General features: G+C 41.9%; 1 protein-coding gene and 1 pseudogene across 1 annotated transcript in view; both read right to left on the bottom strand.

Annotated features, from left to right (window-relative positions):
• Positions 1–17,754, bottom strand: part of ATP8A2 (ATPase phospholipid transporting 8A2) — a 418,517-nt gene that overhangs the window by 218,604 nt on the left and 182,159 nt on the right. The window lies entirely within an intron of this gene.
• LOC141571403 (U6 spliceosomal RNA) lies at positions 1,197–1,294 on the bottom strand (annotated as a pseudogene).

Here is a 17,754-nt window from a genome sequence, read left to right as displayed (position 1 = left end):
AGTCGAGAGAGTGGAGGAGAGTCGTCAGTCGGTCGGTTGGCGGAAAGGCAGACGGCAGGTCACGCGTCCGGTGGGCCCAGCCTCCAGTGAGACCATAGTGGTATGACTCCCCTACCTATGGCTCCGTGGGTGTTCCTTTTCGGCCTCACCATATCCTGCGTTCTTATGTGGGGAGCGGGAGCAGAGACCCCGCATGCCGCCCCGCCTGAAAGATGGCGCGGCGAGAAGGCCTCCGCGCACAACAGTGGGTATATATTGTTATATACTAACGATATAACAAAAATGACTTACTACCACTTAGATCAGAGTGACCCAGTTCCAAGCAAAGTGGCACGCGCCATGCCAGACCTTCGTTTGAGCTCCAGTGATATAAAGGTGATAAAAGCATGCACTGTGCCCAAAGAAACTTCTTGGTTTTTCTCTTTTTATTAATGGCCAACACCCGGAGTTGTACAAGATCCAGAACCAGATTCTGTGACCGGGTGTCCTAGGTGGTAACAACTGACATGGGGAAAGCTTTATGGTCCTATGGGTCACTAAGAAAATCCTACATTTGCTCCAACAGCTTCCCCCACCCCTTTGAGAGTTTTCTTCCCTCTAAGATTTTAGAATGCTCAGTTACAGCTGTGGGGAAGGGAGAAAATAACTCAGGTGATGGCGTGCGTGAGCATGACTAAGGAGGACGGGTAGGGAATGCTTCAAGGGAGAGGAACCAAAAGATGGGGTGTAAATGGGACCCCTGCCTCAAACTATCCAGATGTACAACCTCTCTTGCTCTGGTTTTTCTCCTCTGTGATCAACACTGAGGATCCTAACATTCCTTAAGCTCTAAAACCTATACTGCTTTTAAAAAAGTATATGGCTGTGTAATACTCCATTGTATAAATGTACCACAGTTTCTTAATCCAGTCGTCTACCGATGGGCATTTCGGTTATTTCCATGTCTTGGCTATTAGGAATAGAGACAGTGGAAATGTAATGGCTGCGTGTGATGTCAGAGGGGTAGTGGATGAGGGGAGGGGGGTTGTCACTGTGTGAGGGATATAAATGATAAATGTCTAACTATTACATTGTTTTGTGCACCTGAAACTAATAAAAAAAAGTGGTTTCTTTTTTTTAAAAAACCAGGCATTATTAACCTACATTTATGCTTCTGTTGAAGGTTAATAAAATGTTTAATAGTCATATTAAAAAAAAAGTATATGGAACCCTTGACGAGTTTGTGTGTCATCCTGGCAGGTGCCGTGCTAATCTCTGCATTGTTCCAGTTTTCATATATGCATTGCCAAAGTGAGCGTTGGCAAAAACCTGAGACTATAATCACAGCACAGGAGCGGGAGCAAGTGCTGGTTTAGCATGTCCTGTCCATTCATCAGGAACTGGACTGAGTGCCTGTCCTCCACTGGCTACTCAATCCTCACTGAACTCTGAGAAATCAGTATTATTGTGACCACCTCATGGCTGAGAAAACGAAGCTCAGAAAGGTCAACACCAAGTGTGGAAGGCCACAGAAACCTAAGAAGTGGCCGCGACAGGATCTAAACACAGCTGTCCCAGCCCAGGGTCTGTGCTCGACCACCTGCCACTCTCTTGGCTACTATGGAAACGCCCATGTAGAGGGTCTGCTGAGTCATCAGGTGTGGTCGGGCTGGGGACAGCACACAGGCTAGACAGCCCCTACTCCCAGCACAGTGAGAATCCAGCAAAGTCCTCTTTCCCCGATTCTCAGCTTTCCGCTTGGAATTTGGGGATGTCACCACTGTCATCTGCCTCACTAGATAGCCATGAAAGTGCTAAAGGTGGATAAATGCTGAAAGTGGACAAGCATTTTGAAAGGTAGGGGGGGAAAATAACCCAAACATATCTTAGTTTCTACCTGACTGGATTAAGTGTCAAGCACCCTCATCATTTCTCCACTGAGGACACCACCCAGGCTCCAAGCTAGTCCTGGCTGGAAATGGTCTCCCATACTTTCCTGGCTCAGGACCTCTCAGGATCTTAGAATAAAGATGGGAAGAGAACCAGCAGAGAAGATATATTTGGCTGATGTGGCCCTGTTGCCTTTATCAACCATTTTCTTTGTGTTGAATTGTTTCCATGTATAATTTTATATAGACTTTGTTTATACAGACTTTCTTTATATATCAACCCATCAAATTATGTAATATATTCATGCACACTGTATATGAATATACGTAAACACACACACGACTGCCAGTTCTTGCAGGGTAAAGGTGATGTGTCCAATTTTCAATTGTCCATACATCCGACACAATGCTTGGCATACGAAGGCTATTGCTAATCTTACCTGCACGAATCAGAGTGCAGAATTAATGGGAGCGGTTCTGACATATGCTATGAGGGAAATGGCATGCACAGAGGTTAGGAGCAGAGAACGCGCGAGGAACAAAGAAAGAACTTGTCGTTGTCAGCACACCTCCCTAAGGGGCTCGTCCCTGGGTGAAGAAGTTGGGAGCTAACATGAGGAAAGCCTGCCTCTGAAGTCGGAACTGTAACAATATCAGAGATTTTCTTGAGTGATTAGAACTGTACAACTAGCCCAATGTGTCCTCATGCCCTAAAACGACGTCTACTGTTCACTACAATAATTACAATGATGAAAAACGTGCAACCATCACAAGCAGGCCTCCTCCTCAGTCAACGTCAGATATGGGAAAATGCTTCTTTTTCATTCATACTCGTATGTTGCCAGTGGTTTTTCTTCTTACTCTTGTCTCCCAGAGCAAAACAAAACAGCCAATAGCCCACTGGGGTGTCATTAATACAAGTGGAAGTCTAGCATCAGTTTTACTCTTTCTAAAGCAAATGGAGAGAAATTGACAGAAAACAAATTTCAAAAAGTCTGCCTAACTATGTGAAATGACACCAGACGATGAAAAAGCCCAAAGCAGAACTACCCACTCCCACAGTTAACCATTTTCAGTGAGCCTAAAATCCTAATGAGATCTCTCATTTTCGCATACATCATAATCTATTGCTATAGTAAAAATAAAAATCTAAAAGGTACTTCGTCTCTGAGATGACGATGAAATATTATGATGAGAAATTAAATTAAAATTTGAATCTGTTCTTTATACTTGACCTGAACAATTTTAAGAGCTAAGACCTCTCTGCCTCCTTTTTGACATCAGACAATTCTCCAGGACATTCTTATTTATGTGGGGCTTTATTTGAGCTACAAACCTCCAAGTAAAGCTCTTCTAAAATTGAAGGCATTCATTTTTAGTCAAAGGGAAAGATTTGTCAATGCTATTGAAAAGATAGATTTGATTGGTTTCCAAGAAGCGAGCTGCAGCCCATTAAGTCATATTAGTAAAATCTCAAAACAACAACAAAGAAACTCACATAGGTTTTTTTTTTTCCATTTAAAATGTTTAAAAGTGGAAGATTTCCTAAGAAGAAAACAGAAGGCCATTGCTCCCTGGGAAGATAATGGTTGATGGGTCTGGGCAGTCAGCAGTAATGAGACCCTCCTGTTTGACTGTCCCACTGACATTCCTGAGCCTCAGCAAAGCAGCTGCTAGAGCCCGTGACTTTAATAAGGCACTGATATTCACTGTCACTTTTCTTTGTACATTTTGGGACTCTTTATCAGCATATTATAAAGTTTAGGTCATTAGCAGAACAAAGAAAAATATATTACATAATCCAGCCCTGCAGACTACATGTCATGTGGGGTCTCAGCTCCCGCTCCCCGCACAAGAACGCAGGATATGGTGAGGCCAAAAAGGAACACCCACGGAACCATAGATAGGGGAGTCACACCACTATAGTCTCGCTGGCAGCTGGGTTGGAGACACAGGAAGCAGGATCCACACGATCCGCAATCTGCCGCCTGCTTCTCTGCCAACCAACAAACCCCACTTGGTAGCTGCAATCCGCAGTCCGCTTCTCTGCCAACCAATCTGCTCGCTAGCCGCAATCCTCCATCCACTTCTCTGCCAACCAACCTGCTTGCTAGTGGCAATCCGCCATCCGCTTCTCTGCCAAGCAACCAAACCCCTAGTCTAGCCACGGCAGTTATATTAGTGGCTAATGGCTAACCAGTAACAGCTGATGGCCACCCAGCCACAGCGGATGGCGATCTGATTACAGCTGACGGCCATCTAATAACCGAGCCAGCACCTCCCCACGTGAGGCCAAGAGCCTGGAAACTGCTCTCTGGGACTCTGTCGCCACACTGCAGCAAACAGGTCAACCAGTATAAGTGCACGGGGCAATTAAATTAGTTTGGGAGAGAGAGCCTACCGTGTTTCCCCAAATATAAGACCTAATCGGAAAACAAGCCCTAGCATGATTTTTCAGGATGACATCCCCTGAACACAAGCCCTAATGCATCTTTTGGAGCAAAAATTAATATAAGACCCGGTCTTATTTTCAGGGAAACACGGTAATACCTCTGAGGTGCTACAGTGAAAGGACAGGGTATCAGTGCTGAGTCAAGCGGTATCTGCAGTGCGCCTAACAGCTCTTGGGGTAAGTCACACAGACATGGTGCTAAGTGAAAGGGGATCGATTTCTTTTCAAGTCCTCGAATGAATGAAGGAGAGAAAAATATACACGAATGTTGGCTTAATGCACTTTAATGGTAATTAGGAAATAGCCATTTTCTATTTCTTCCAGATGCTATATTAACTAAGGAAATAGACTTTTCTTTTAATGCCAGGGGCTAAGTTTTTACACAGGTGGCATGTATTTCTCTTCTGTGCGCACATTCGCTCACTAAGCACCCGGAAAATGGAGACTGTCACAGTCAGGGAGATGGTTTACTCCAGAATGACACCCCATGACGATGATGGGACTGCCAGGTCTCATGAACACAGGTCTCTAAGAGAGAAGGGACATGACGTCATAGCCATGGAGAGGCCATCCCTGTCTGCTGAGGATCATTTTCCCTCTGTAATCCCCTGATGAAGGCCAGCTCCACAGGCATGTTACACAGCATAACCCCAGTGTTCACCTCCGTACCTGGCACACGGTGGGCGCACAGATAATAACATCTGTGGGCTGACCTACCGCACTACAGTGACAGCCTCCAAACTTGCAGCTATATATTGCCCTAGTCTGTAAAGAAGGCAGAGCACTGTATTCATTAAGGGGAAGGGGAAGTGAATAACCACACAACCCAGAGTGTCTGGCCAACACTCATTCATGTGAGTCAGCACTGAGCTGGGCGCGGAATAAGCTAGAAATGGGTTTTTAAATGTGTGCGGGTCGAGATGAAGGGGCGGCTGAGGGACCACACACCGTGAGAGCTATCACGCAGTTGGAAGGCTCCCAGCATGCATCAGCCAGGTCTGTCTGTGATGTCACTTCCTCGATTTACCTGCTGGGTTGGCTCACACAGTGTTCTTATATGTACTGTGGCTGGTCGGGCTAGCATTTCTCTGCATGGTGGTACTCCACGTCCACTACTCCACCCGGCCCGGTAGGTCCCCTCTCTAAGCAAATGAGCTTAAGGCCCAGCCTGGTGAAAAGTACCACGGGCGGGTCCAAAGACCCCCTCAGTGGCCCAGACCCCACCCCTGCCCCCAGTACTCCACGCTCCACCCCTTCTGCCAGGTGGAAAGTGAAGACTGCCAGAACGTAACAGTTCACCCAAAGACACAATAACCAAAGAGACTGGTGAGTCAAGAGATGGACTCACAGAAGCCTTTCTCTGCGCTAGTACTGAAAGAATGGACAGAGATGGTGGATGGGCGAAATGACAACAGAGCAGTTCAGCGGGAGGGAAGAGTTTGAACACATTTGGCAAAGACGGAATGGACTAAAAATACATAATGCTGGTTTGTGGGTCAACAAGCACCCTAATATACTACTGATGGATACATACATATACCGGGGGTGCCAAAAATATATATACACATTTTAAGAGACATTAACACTTTGGTCAGCATTGCTCAAGCAGTAGTTCACCGTAATCAGAAGTGTCTGGAAGCTGATGGGAACCACTTTGAGCTCCTCTTGTCATTGCAGAAGTCAAACGTGACATATATTCATCTTTTGTTATCAGTATATATTGAGTATTACAATTTTAATACAGTTTTTCCTTTCTTAAAATGTGTATACATGTTTTGGCACCCTCTGTGTATAAAACTATACATAACTTCTGAACAGGCAACATCACTCCAGGAACTTGGGCTAAGCTTGTAAATGGATATGTAGAGTCAATGCCGCAGATGGAAAATGCGTCCACGTGGAATGTGGCCATGTGCTCCCTACGATGCTGAATGTACTGACACCTACACACACTGATACGTGGAGGAAAAACTTCTGGAGAAACACCTTAGAAAGTGGCTATGTCTGAATAGAAAGGATTTAGGTATATTGTGCCTCCATTTTGTTCTCTCTGTTTCACATCGTTAACATGTATTACTTTTGTAATGAAAAAGCAAGTTAAGTTCTTAAAAACAAAAGGTGATTAAATGTCCTTCCAGACCTTGCTCTATCGCTCGCTCCTTTTGAAAGCCTTTTACGACCACAGCTGCCCTAGATTGTAGCCGTTTGAGGCACTACATTATACGATGTTTATAGTCTCACATAGACACATCTGAGCTTTCCAAATACGAAGTGTATAGAAAAAAGTCCTCGAAAACAAGATGCTGACATTTCTTTGCACTGTGCCTCTATCCCTCATTATGGGCACATTTTCTTACAGATAATAAGTCTCAGGCTCATCAAACATCTCTGGATGAGGCTGAATTTAAAATAAGCCAAAGATGTGGGAAGTTCTCTTGATCACCTTTAAACAACCACAGAGAAGGTTGTAGGAGGATGAGGAAACGGACCCAATAAATCACATGTACACAGTAAGCTGGATCTCACCAGGCAACGGGGGCACGTGTACCCTGAAGATAGCAGAGCTGGGTGCGATCTCACCATCACCCCAGCAGTTAATGGCCCTGAGCCCTCTACCAGTACAAACTGCCCCTGACTTGTAGCGGTCAGACTCATGACTCTTCGACTTATGATGGTGCAAACGCAACATGCATTCAGTAGAAACTGTACTTTGAATTTTGAATTTCAATCTTTTCCTGGGCGAGCAGTATTTGCTCTGATACTCCTGTGAGGCTGAACAGTGGTAGTGAGCCACCGGTTTGGGTCAGACACGTGATCACAGGCGTGCACAACCAATACTCCATGGTGTATTAATGAGTTAGGAGATTCTGCCCAACTGCAGGCTAATGCAAGTGCTCTGAGCACATTCAAGGTAGGCCCGGCTGAGCTATGATGTTAGGTGTATTCAGTGCATTTTCGACTTACGATGGGTTTATCTGATGCAACCCCATCATAAGTTGAGGACGATCTGTACACTGTGTATAGTAAAAACAAAAAAAATATTTGATTTTAGACCCAAGACAAATAGAATGACAAATTCTCAGGCTCTAAAACAAAAAGGTTGCTACTGTGTTACTTTACGGAACTACCCGATATCAAAGTAATCCCAAAAAGATTTCTATTTTTTTTCCAAGCAACTCTTTCAAAATAGATATTTTACACATACAAGTGGGGGGTCCTTTACATGAGAATATTTTAAAAGTAAATAGAAATGGCAATGATCAGAAACTAAGGAGACAATGTGATAGTTGTCTTCAGTAATTCATTCTGCTCAGTAATGACCAGAACATCCTGTTTTAACTTCCTTTTTATTTTGAGAGAAAATTTGAACAAACACAATGGGTTTGCTGCCTTCCACTTCTGGGTCTCGCTGCAGTCTTGCTCTGCTCATGGGCCAATCTGCCTGCTGACTCTTTCTTAAATGCCTCAGGGGTCCCCTCTGAGCAAGCCTAAGCTTCGTAGATCACCATTCAAGAGGCTTCCTGCTCAAGCTTTTGGAGGCAATGGTTCTGTCTGCTGCCCTGATTGTGGTGATGGTTTCACGAGGGTTTACATTTGTCAAAACTCATCAGATTGTACATGTTAAATATGTGCAGTTTTTGTATATCAATTATACCTCAACAAAACTGTTAAAAATAAATAACAGTCTGTTTTTATTTGTTCATTTATTTTGTTTTCTAGATTCCACTTGTAAGTGAAATCGTATGGTATTTGTCTTTCTCTGACTTATTTCACTTAGCGTTAATACCCTCTAGGTCGATCCATATTTTGTCACAAATGGTGCGATTTCATTCTTTTTCATGGCTGAGTAAATTTCATTATGTATATATGTGAACCACCTCATCTTTATCCAATCGTCTATTGATGGACACTTAGGTTGCTTCCATAGCTTGGCTATTGTGAATAATGCCACAACGATAACTATGCATGGTGTCAGATGGGTACTACACTTATTGGGGTAATCACTTTGTAAGATATAGAAATGTCTAATCACTATGTTGTACACCTGAAACTAATATGTCAACTGTAACTGAAAAATAATTTAAATACGCACACACACACACACACACACACACACACACACACAGAGGGTGCCAAAAATTGTATACACATTTTAAGAAAAGAAAAAACTGCATTAAAATTACACTGATGGTAACCACTTTGAGCACCTCTTGTCATTGCAGAAGTTAAATGTGACTTGTATTCATCTTTTGTTGTCAGTATATACTGAGTATTACAATTTTAATACAGATTTTTCCTTTCTTAAAATGTCTATACATTTTTTTGGGCTGTGTGTGTGTGTGTGTGTGTGTGTGTGTGTGTGTGTGTGTGTGTATACAGGTAACCCCCGTATAACATGGCACTTCTATTACAAGGTTTCACTCTAACACGGTTTGAGAATTAAATAAATCCCCGAACAACATGGCGTGTCATAAAGAGCTTTTAAGAGCAAAAAATATCTCATTCGAAATTAGAGAAATCTCCGAACAACATGGAACATAATAAAAGCTTAGTAGTGATGAAGAAAACATTTAATGCATATTAATATGTTATACTTTTGGTGAAAATTGTTGTAATAAACATATTTATCTTAATTACAAAAATATTAGTATGTCTTTTTAATTTTTGGAACTTAACCCCCTTTTTGTACTAGTTCTTTGTTTTGTATAACACGGATTCACATAACACGGCATTTTTTATGAACCTAACAACCGTGCTATACCGGGGTTACCTATACATACATATATACATATGCTTTATTCCTGATCCCCTGCTTTTTTTCCTAATAAAATCTCCTCCTCCAACTCTCCAGCATCCTGTCTCCCGTCAGCTGTCTTCTACTCCATTCTGAAGACCCCTCCTCCTTAGAGAGGGCTCCTCCGATGCTTCTCCCCATCTCAGGCCCTCCCGCCATGCCACCAGCCTAACTAAGGCATCCTTCCTTACATTCCCACCATCCCCTGGTAAACCTCACTCAGAATACTCAGCCATCACCCCAAAATGACCAGTTATGTGTCTGTCATCTTTGTGGGACTAATTCCTGAAAGGCAATGACTATTTTCTTGTGTGTCCTCAGTGCCTAGTACAATGCTTGGCACCAGTAGTTCCAATGATAATAAAAGCATCAATTTTTATCTAATGGAAGAAAAAATAACCCTAAAGACCCATAATTTCATGTTACTAAAAACTATTCTTATAATTTATATCTCAATTTGTGATCGCTTCTCGGCATTTTGGCTAAGATCAAGTGTATATCTCAATTTGTGTTACAACTTCATTGTGCTCTAATGACATACATTGGTTGGTTACCATACATATTTTAGCTTGCAAACTTCTTAAAAACGTCAGCATAGGACCAAACTGGGATCCCTTATTTTGATCTCACGTCTTACTACTGAATGCCTATGGTATGTATCTACGGTGATGATGATGGGGGTGGCTCATCACAAATCCTAAAAACATTAAAATAAGAAGAGGACAAAAAACAATGTGAAAAGGCTAAAACCCAAACCAGTATAACTGTTGATACAAACAGGCCCCTTCCCAAATGTAAGCAGCCACAAGTAACGGCTCAGCTCAAAGCTGCCGCGGTGATACTGTTTACTCTCCATTTGAGGCTTAAAAGCGTTTTAGTTGATGAACAGGCCCCGAAGCAGAAACATTTAAACGCATGCCCAGCAGAGCAGTAACTTCTTCTGATTAATTTACCAGCACTGAAAGCACAAGAAAGAGATCAAACCGCGTTCTGTCCCGAACAATTAAACAAGCAGCCAGTGCCTCCAGGATGGTGTATGTCAGGATGAAAGCTGGATGGGGTCGAATGAAAAAGCAACAAATATCATACAGTGATTAATGCTTATAGGATTTTTCCCCCTTAAATGTCATAACATTTCATTCAATAGTCGAACCAAAGAGTTTATGTAACATTTAAAACGGAAAAAAGTTCCAAAAGCTTAAGAAAATTCAGATGGGTAGTAGGGAGGAGAAAAATCAGGTCAGTTCTCAAGAACCTTCAAAACAGTTTGGCAGAACTCTGACCAGTTTGTTGAAAGATCTTGAACTTGAAATAGCATGAGGGGAAAATCTTATCACCTCCTTTCACTGAAAAAGAATTTTTCTACTATGAGTGAAATTTTCTTCATTGAAACTCTTTTAGCCCATTCCCAGTGTCTAATACTATCCATATATAATGTTTTAAAAATACAGAGCTAAACACATACAGTACAAATGTATCTCTACTTAATTTTTTAAAATTAGAATTTAAACCAAAATAATTGCCAAATCAGAATGAACTACACATATGTTAGTAATTAATGCTCATAGATTTTCTGAATGATTAGCTGAATCCATTTTTTAATATCCAATGAATCTCTTTGCAATAAAACAAAACTAATGTATATACCTGTTAGAAAACTATCTGCACAAAGGCAGCTAAAAATGCCGGCTCACCGAAAAGTCAAAATGTGCTCATTTTATCTTCTCAAGGAACATTTCCTAGGTAGTTCAATATTATTTTCATTAAATTAATGAGATTTACTGGTGTGTTTTGGGGCTGCTCACTACTACTCTTTCCTAATCTGTAAAATGGGGATAATGGTGCATGCTTTAGAGGATTTGAAGATTAAATGAAATAATGTATATAAAGCGCGAATCTTTAAACTCTAACATATTCACCCCCGCACCCCCACCCCCCAAACACAGTCTGTACTGGTCTAAACTAGACGACTGCAGAGTGCACTGTCTGCTTGGAATTCACCCCCACAGAGTTCATCTCCCCTCATGCTTGGGCATCGCCTGCTCTGTTTTTGCACCGATCTCACTGTATTTTAAGGGCTCCTTCACAAGCAACCTGAAGAGCAGAGATCGTTCTGGAAGGTTCTCTGGTACGTGGAAGACATGATGATCCCCTGTGCTACTTTGGCCAAAAAATGAAAATGGAATCCCTTTATGTGTTTAAACTCTTATGTGAAAAGACCACAAAAATTTGGGAATGCAAACCTGAAAATGGACTCTACTATGGACTTTCCCACATTCTGTCCCTCTAAGGCAGATGTCTGAGCCCCAAGAGCACGGACATATGGGGTGTGCTCCCGCTCAAGCGCCCTGGCTCAACTGGGCTCTAATACCTTATTACTACTAAACAATAAAATCGATGGGTTGTAGGTGAGGTGGATGTAAGTTTCTCCTGACCCCTATTTCTGATTTCTTATATGTGTACAGAAAGGTGAAAAACTAGCTATCATAAATCTTTTCAAAGATGGTGACATCTTCCCTCATTAAAAACTAATTTAAGAACTCTTGGGTGAGATCAGGAAACACAAGAAAGAAGGGTCTCATTTTACAGAAACAGCAGAGGCGCAGAGCAAGGAGGGTCCTCACCAGGCTCCAGGATTCCCCCAAATGGAGCTAAACACATCCTACATAAGAGTCTCTGGTCACAGGGATATTTTGAAAGTACAGGCAGAAAAGCTGGCGATGACATGACCATGTTTAAAATATACTACAATTAAGAAATACCTATGAATTATTCCACACTGAGTTTGACTCTGTAGAATTAGGCTCCCACTCTGACCTGTTTATACAGCTCAATCTTAAATGCACCTCTTGCTAAACACTCTTCTCTAGAATTGTCTGATTTTCAGCTATGGAGGGAGTGCTTTGCTGCTTTGTTGGTGTTGTTGAGGCACCTGCAATGTCTGTCCTGGGAAGGGAGTATGCTGGTAAAGTTTCCTATCAGTACCTGGTCATTGGATCTCTAACAAATGAGCAGGGAACATAATAGACTCAACCTGGTTCATTTTTTTCTAACTATCATGCAATTTCACAAATATTTGAGCACCTATAATATACAAAGTGACCTCAAATATTTTCCCACAAAGAGGCCATTTTATGTACAAAAAGGACCATTAAAAGTCCTTCCAAGTTCAAATTCTTCTAACAGCTTCATTCTAAGGAACTTTATTTGCCTATGTGCTAGAGTCACTCTTCTCATTTCCCAAGTCAACAACCAAGGAGATACACATGCCATGTTGTCCGTCCTGCTTAAAGCTCATGTCGGTGTACAAATTCCTCCAGCCTGAATGCTTTGAACAAGTCTTCCTTGTTCTCAGTGGAATTTTTGTTTGTTTTTAGATTTGTAGTGTTGAGTTGGCTTTATCATTGGTTCATTTAGAATGACACTGAGAATAACATTGAGCATGCCCGTTTCAGCTGGAAAATGAGTGATGTGAATTACATTACCTAGAGTTCTAAGACTTTTCTGAAAAGCATTATTGGCAATGGGGACTCTCTGGGGTATTGAATAGCATTTTAACAAAGGCTCTGAAGGTATCCAGGGTATGGTAAAAACAATATAGGGTAGCAACATGGCATGATTTGGTCAGCTCCATGCTCAGCATCCTGTCAAATCCAGGAAGCTCTATTCCTATACCCTTCCTCTTTTACTAAAACATCCTATGGAGCACTAAAAAAAAAATACTGCATTCTTAGGAAATTGGACTAGAGTATGAAATTTAGGTGTTTTTATTTGCTTTAAAACTATTATTTTTAAAAATATTACAAGTTCTACTAGCATTAGAAATTAATACTGCCATTTATTTCTTTCATGAAATATCACTGTCATTCCTTAAATATCACCCTATCTTTGTATCAACAATATCTTGGCTAAATTCCCATTTACTCTCTATGAAACACTCCAGTGCATCTCCAGTCACCAGGAAAATTCCATGCGCAGTCACAGAGCATGAGATAGAGGCCAGAGCATCGAGGGACTTAGAACAAGCCAATGACTCATTCTGAGTCCTCACGAGATTATTCTCAACATGATGCCAAGTCACATGCAAGCATCTCATGTCCCGTGTGTGGAACCAAAACAAGACACAAATCAAGTTCACTGTACAACTGACTTTAAGTTCTAGGCTGGCTCCCCTATCACCAAGCATGTCACTTCCCATCGACATCAGTTGGCTTACAGTGTAATGCACATGGCTTGTCACCTTACCTGATGAAAACAATTGGAAAGGTGAACTATGCACCATCAGCCCTCCCAACTAGTCCCTAAAACTCCAAAGCCAAGTCAGAAGAGGTGGGTCCTACACACTCCCCGCAACCATGTGACACAACCATAAATCACTGCAGTTTTCTCCAAAAGTGTTCATTTCCCCTCCCCCCAGATTTAGTGAGAGATATGTGACCCATAACGTTGTGTAAGTCTAAGGCATTCAATGGGTTGATTTGAAACAAAGATATGTGGCAAAATGACCACCACCAGCATGTCGGCCAACTCCCACATCACATCACATAATTACCAATTCTTTTCTGTGGAAAGAACATTGAAGATCTATTTTTGCAGCTTCCCAGTACATAATACAGTATTATTAGCTGTGATCACCACACCGCACATTAGATCCCAGAACTGCTTCAGCTTATAACTATAGCTGGGTGCTCTCTGACCGAGCCCCCACCCCCTGGCAACCTCCGTTCTAGGCTGTGTTTCTATGAGTTTGGCTTTTTAGATTCCACATGTAAGTAATATCGTACAGTATTTGTCTTTTTCTGACTTATAATTTCCCTTCTATTATCTGCAGGACGTAAGGCCATATCCTCTGAAAATATATCTAAAGTCCTTTCCTCTGAAAATGCAACCTGTGTCTAATTAGCAAAGATAAGAAAATGCCAGTATTCCTCTCTGGATGAACGCACTTTAATTTCACAGCATGCCTTGTAACAAGCTTTTTCTTACAAACACTGCCTGATGCAGGTTTCTCTCACCACGGTGGCTTTTGAGATTTCTAACCAAGGTCACATAAGAAGGACGTAGCTGAGCTAGGATCCATAGTGCCATCTTGATTCTCAATCTAATTATCAGCCTGCTTTTAATTCCTAATTATTAGTATCACTGATGCAACTGAAATGAACTCACAATCTCTAAATAAGGAACCACGTACATGAAATTAAATTCTCCCTTCCCCATTAGTTCTTTTGAAAGAGGTAAGGAAAGTGCATTCAAAATGAAATGTCCAAAAACACATACAGCTTCCATTTCCCAGTAGCATCTCTGACCCCATAAAACTAGATATTTGGGTAGCGGGAGCCTCACAGAGAGTGAGGAACGGAGGGAGGAAAGAGCATGCAAGAGGGTGAATGCAAGTATCACAGTGATAAAACAGAAGAGAAGGAAGCAAAAATACTTACAGTTTCAGGTTGAAATAAACCTACTGCATTCATATTGGTTCATAAAAGCTGAGAAATTGAAAAGACTTGAGCAACTGTCTAAGAAAATTCACACTTAGGGTAAATAAATTTCATTCTCTTCCCTCTTACAAGATCAAGGCACATATTAGGTGTTAGTTTATAAAAATTACTAAACCACAGTAGAAGATAATTAATGGCTTTAAACATTTCTCCTATACTCAAAGACAGTATATACTTTTTCTTCCATAAGTGATGGATGTAGTCACAGGATTACCTTACATCCTAAAACATTGCAAAATACTTTACTTCAAACCCGAAATACTCTTTCCAAGGACATTCCATCAATGAATAAATCAACTGTTAACTGATAGTACGCATGTTCCTCTGAGGACCTTCACCTCATTCATCAATATAGGTTTTCATAAGTAATTAGTATTCTTGCTAAGGTTACGAGAAACTCAGCAACAGGTGAAGTAGATGAAATTGATCAACTTGTTGAAAGCTTTAGAACAAATCACTGCAGAACTCTTTCAGTGGTGCTGCTCGACACCTCAAGACACATTTGTCTAATATTTCTCTAAGCTTTTCCAATCCAACATATGCCAGAACCTGATGCAACATCTACCATTACAAATGAAAAATGGGCCTGGTCAATTCCTTATGTAAAAGTGAAGCTCTGTTCCCAGATATTGTGACCACCCAGTGTGGGAGCCATTCCCGTTACCGCCTCCATGCCCTCAAATGGATTCTTCATGCTTCCTTCCCTCTGACCAGACCATCCACCACTCTGCTAGAATTCTGCAAGAATTTCTCCTTCATGATACCATCTCCCTTGTATTCATTTCCCAGCGCTACCACAGAAAGTGCCATACACTGGGAGGCTTAAATAACGGACACTCACTGTCTCAGAGTCTGGAGGCGAGCAGTCCGAGATCAAGGGGTTGGTGGATTCCTTCTGGGCTTTGAGGGAGAATCTATTCCAGGCGTGTCTCCTGGCTTCTGGCGGTTTGCTGGCACTCTCTGGCATTCCTCCTCTTCTAGAGGCATCACCGCGATATCTGCCTTCACAGTCACATGTGTGCATGTCTGTGTCCATATTTTCTCTTTATGTCAGGACGTCAGTTGTACTGGATTAGGGCCCATCCTAATAACCTCATCTTAACTAGTTACATCTGAAAAGACCCTGTTTCCAATTAAGATTGCATTCTGAGGTACCGGGGCTTAGGACTGCAATATTAGAATTTGGGGGAACACAATTCAACCCATAACACGACTGTACCTTCCACCTGTTCAAAAATCCTCCACCTCCCAAACCCCCAGGCTCCCCCAGGAAGGCCTTGCTACAAGAGCACCCCCACCCTGTGTGCAGTACACACAGTCCACGTCCTTAAGATTAAAAGGGACAGTGGGGGCCCTCTCCTACACCTCTGAAGGCCATTTCCAAACCACTGCTCCCTCCATTGATTCTCAAATCCCTGGTTAGGAGTTCCCGATTTAGCATCGTCCTCAGAACACATGATCTGACAGATTCGCTACTGATAAAAAGAGAGCAGGGGCTGGGATTCAAATAAGTCAGATGTGTTTGGGAAGCACAGTGCACTCTATATCCCCCCTTCGGAAAATTTAAAATAAACAGTGCCAATAAGTGAGACACTAACGGTGGTGAGAAAAGGGGAAAAATATTTTGAGAAGCCCAGAGCCTCCGTTTCTAATTAGCCCCGAACTGTCATAACACTTCCTTGTGATAAAACATATGTGTGTTCCTATCTGTTGGCTGCTTTAGACACTGGTCTTTGCTGCTATTACCTCATCTTATGTGCACTTAGAGGAATTTGACCCTTAGAAGTACCTGTAAGGAAGGTTGCTTGCTGAGATGTCCATCAATGAACACCTTCACCTACTGAAAGTCTGTAGGATACAAAAAGAAGGTAGGCATCTGCCCTCAGGCGTCCTGAACTCAGGCCCAGATGTCTCCAGAGTCTTGTCAAAGCTCATGCATCCAAAGGGGCAGACCCAGCCTCAGACCACAATTCTCCCAATTTCTGGCTCTAGTGCCCTCCGGCAAATGCCATGACATTGAGCCCTCATTTTGTGAAGGTAGCATTTTAGTTGAAGACCCATAATTCAACTTTCCTAAGCTTTTAAATGTAAGAACTAAAGTGTCGCTGGAGTGTATGCTTCAGCTAGCGCAGGGACACTTCTATTCTGCTCATTAACTGCTAATTACTATCCAGGGCGATAATCAATTCCAATATTTTTAAGAAACTAAGCAGCAATCTGATTTCAACCTCGCACATTACCAGCATCCTTAGACTGTTAAATGTATATTCATATCAAAATTTCCATGATTTCTCAGAATCAGTTGATTTTCAAACTAATTTTTCAGACGGTCTTTCCTATAAAACCAAAATACAAGAACCTATAACTGTTCTTAAAAAACAGTTGTCTTCATATGTAGTTCTTAAAAGCCTTGTTGTTTTTAAATGTCTGGTTATTAAAATAGCTTTATTTACTGTAGCTATCTTTAAGAAAGGTGAATAAGCGCAGTCTTAAGTAAAGAAAGGAAGGCTTAAATGATTGGCTCCCATTGTTTTGGCCAGGGTGTCTGAGATGCTGACATTTTTCAGCCTCCTGGGATAAAATGCTATAGGTCTATACAATATAATTACTTGACATTTCATATCAATCACTAAACACATCCAATTAGCTTACAGACTAACCCAGGTGGACCTAAAAATGTATTTGCACCCTGGAAACTCCCACAGCTGAATATTCCTTTAGCCTGTGCAACTCAACAAATGTGGAATTCATTATCTTTCCTGCCAACTCCGACCTCCCTCCTGTAACCCTTCTCGTGAGCAGTGACAACGATCACCCACCCACCAGCCTCGATGGTAGAGCCGTCTTCAACTTCTCCTGCATTCTTGGACCTTCATGCTGTTGGTTTGCTTCCTAAGTTTCATTTAGGTCCATTTGTTTCGACCTCTCCACTATCCTGGTCTCAATTCAGACCATCCTCATCTCTAGCATTATACGAGGTCAGACAATTAAGTTTGCAAACTTGCCATTGTGCGCTTACACGGTGGAAAGTTCGCGAACTTAGTTGCCCTTTCGTACTCTCACCCTCCCTAGTGTTACGTCCATGTCTACCAGTGACTGCCTTCCAATCTCCTTATCCCTTAAACAGGGAAATTATGGAAA

The sequence above is a fragment of the Rhinolophus sinicus genome, linkage group LG04, assembly GCF_036562045.2.
Source record: "Rhinolophus sinicus isolate RSC01 linkage group LG04, ASM3656204v1, whole genome shotgun sequence".
NCBI classification, from domain to species: Eukaryota; Metazoa; Chordata; class Mammalia; order Chiroptera; family Rhinolophidae; genus Rhinolophus; species Rhinolophus sinicus.
This window is presented reverse-complemented; position numbering and strand designations above follow the sequence as displayed.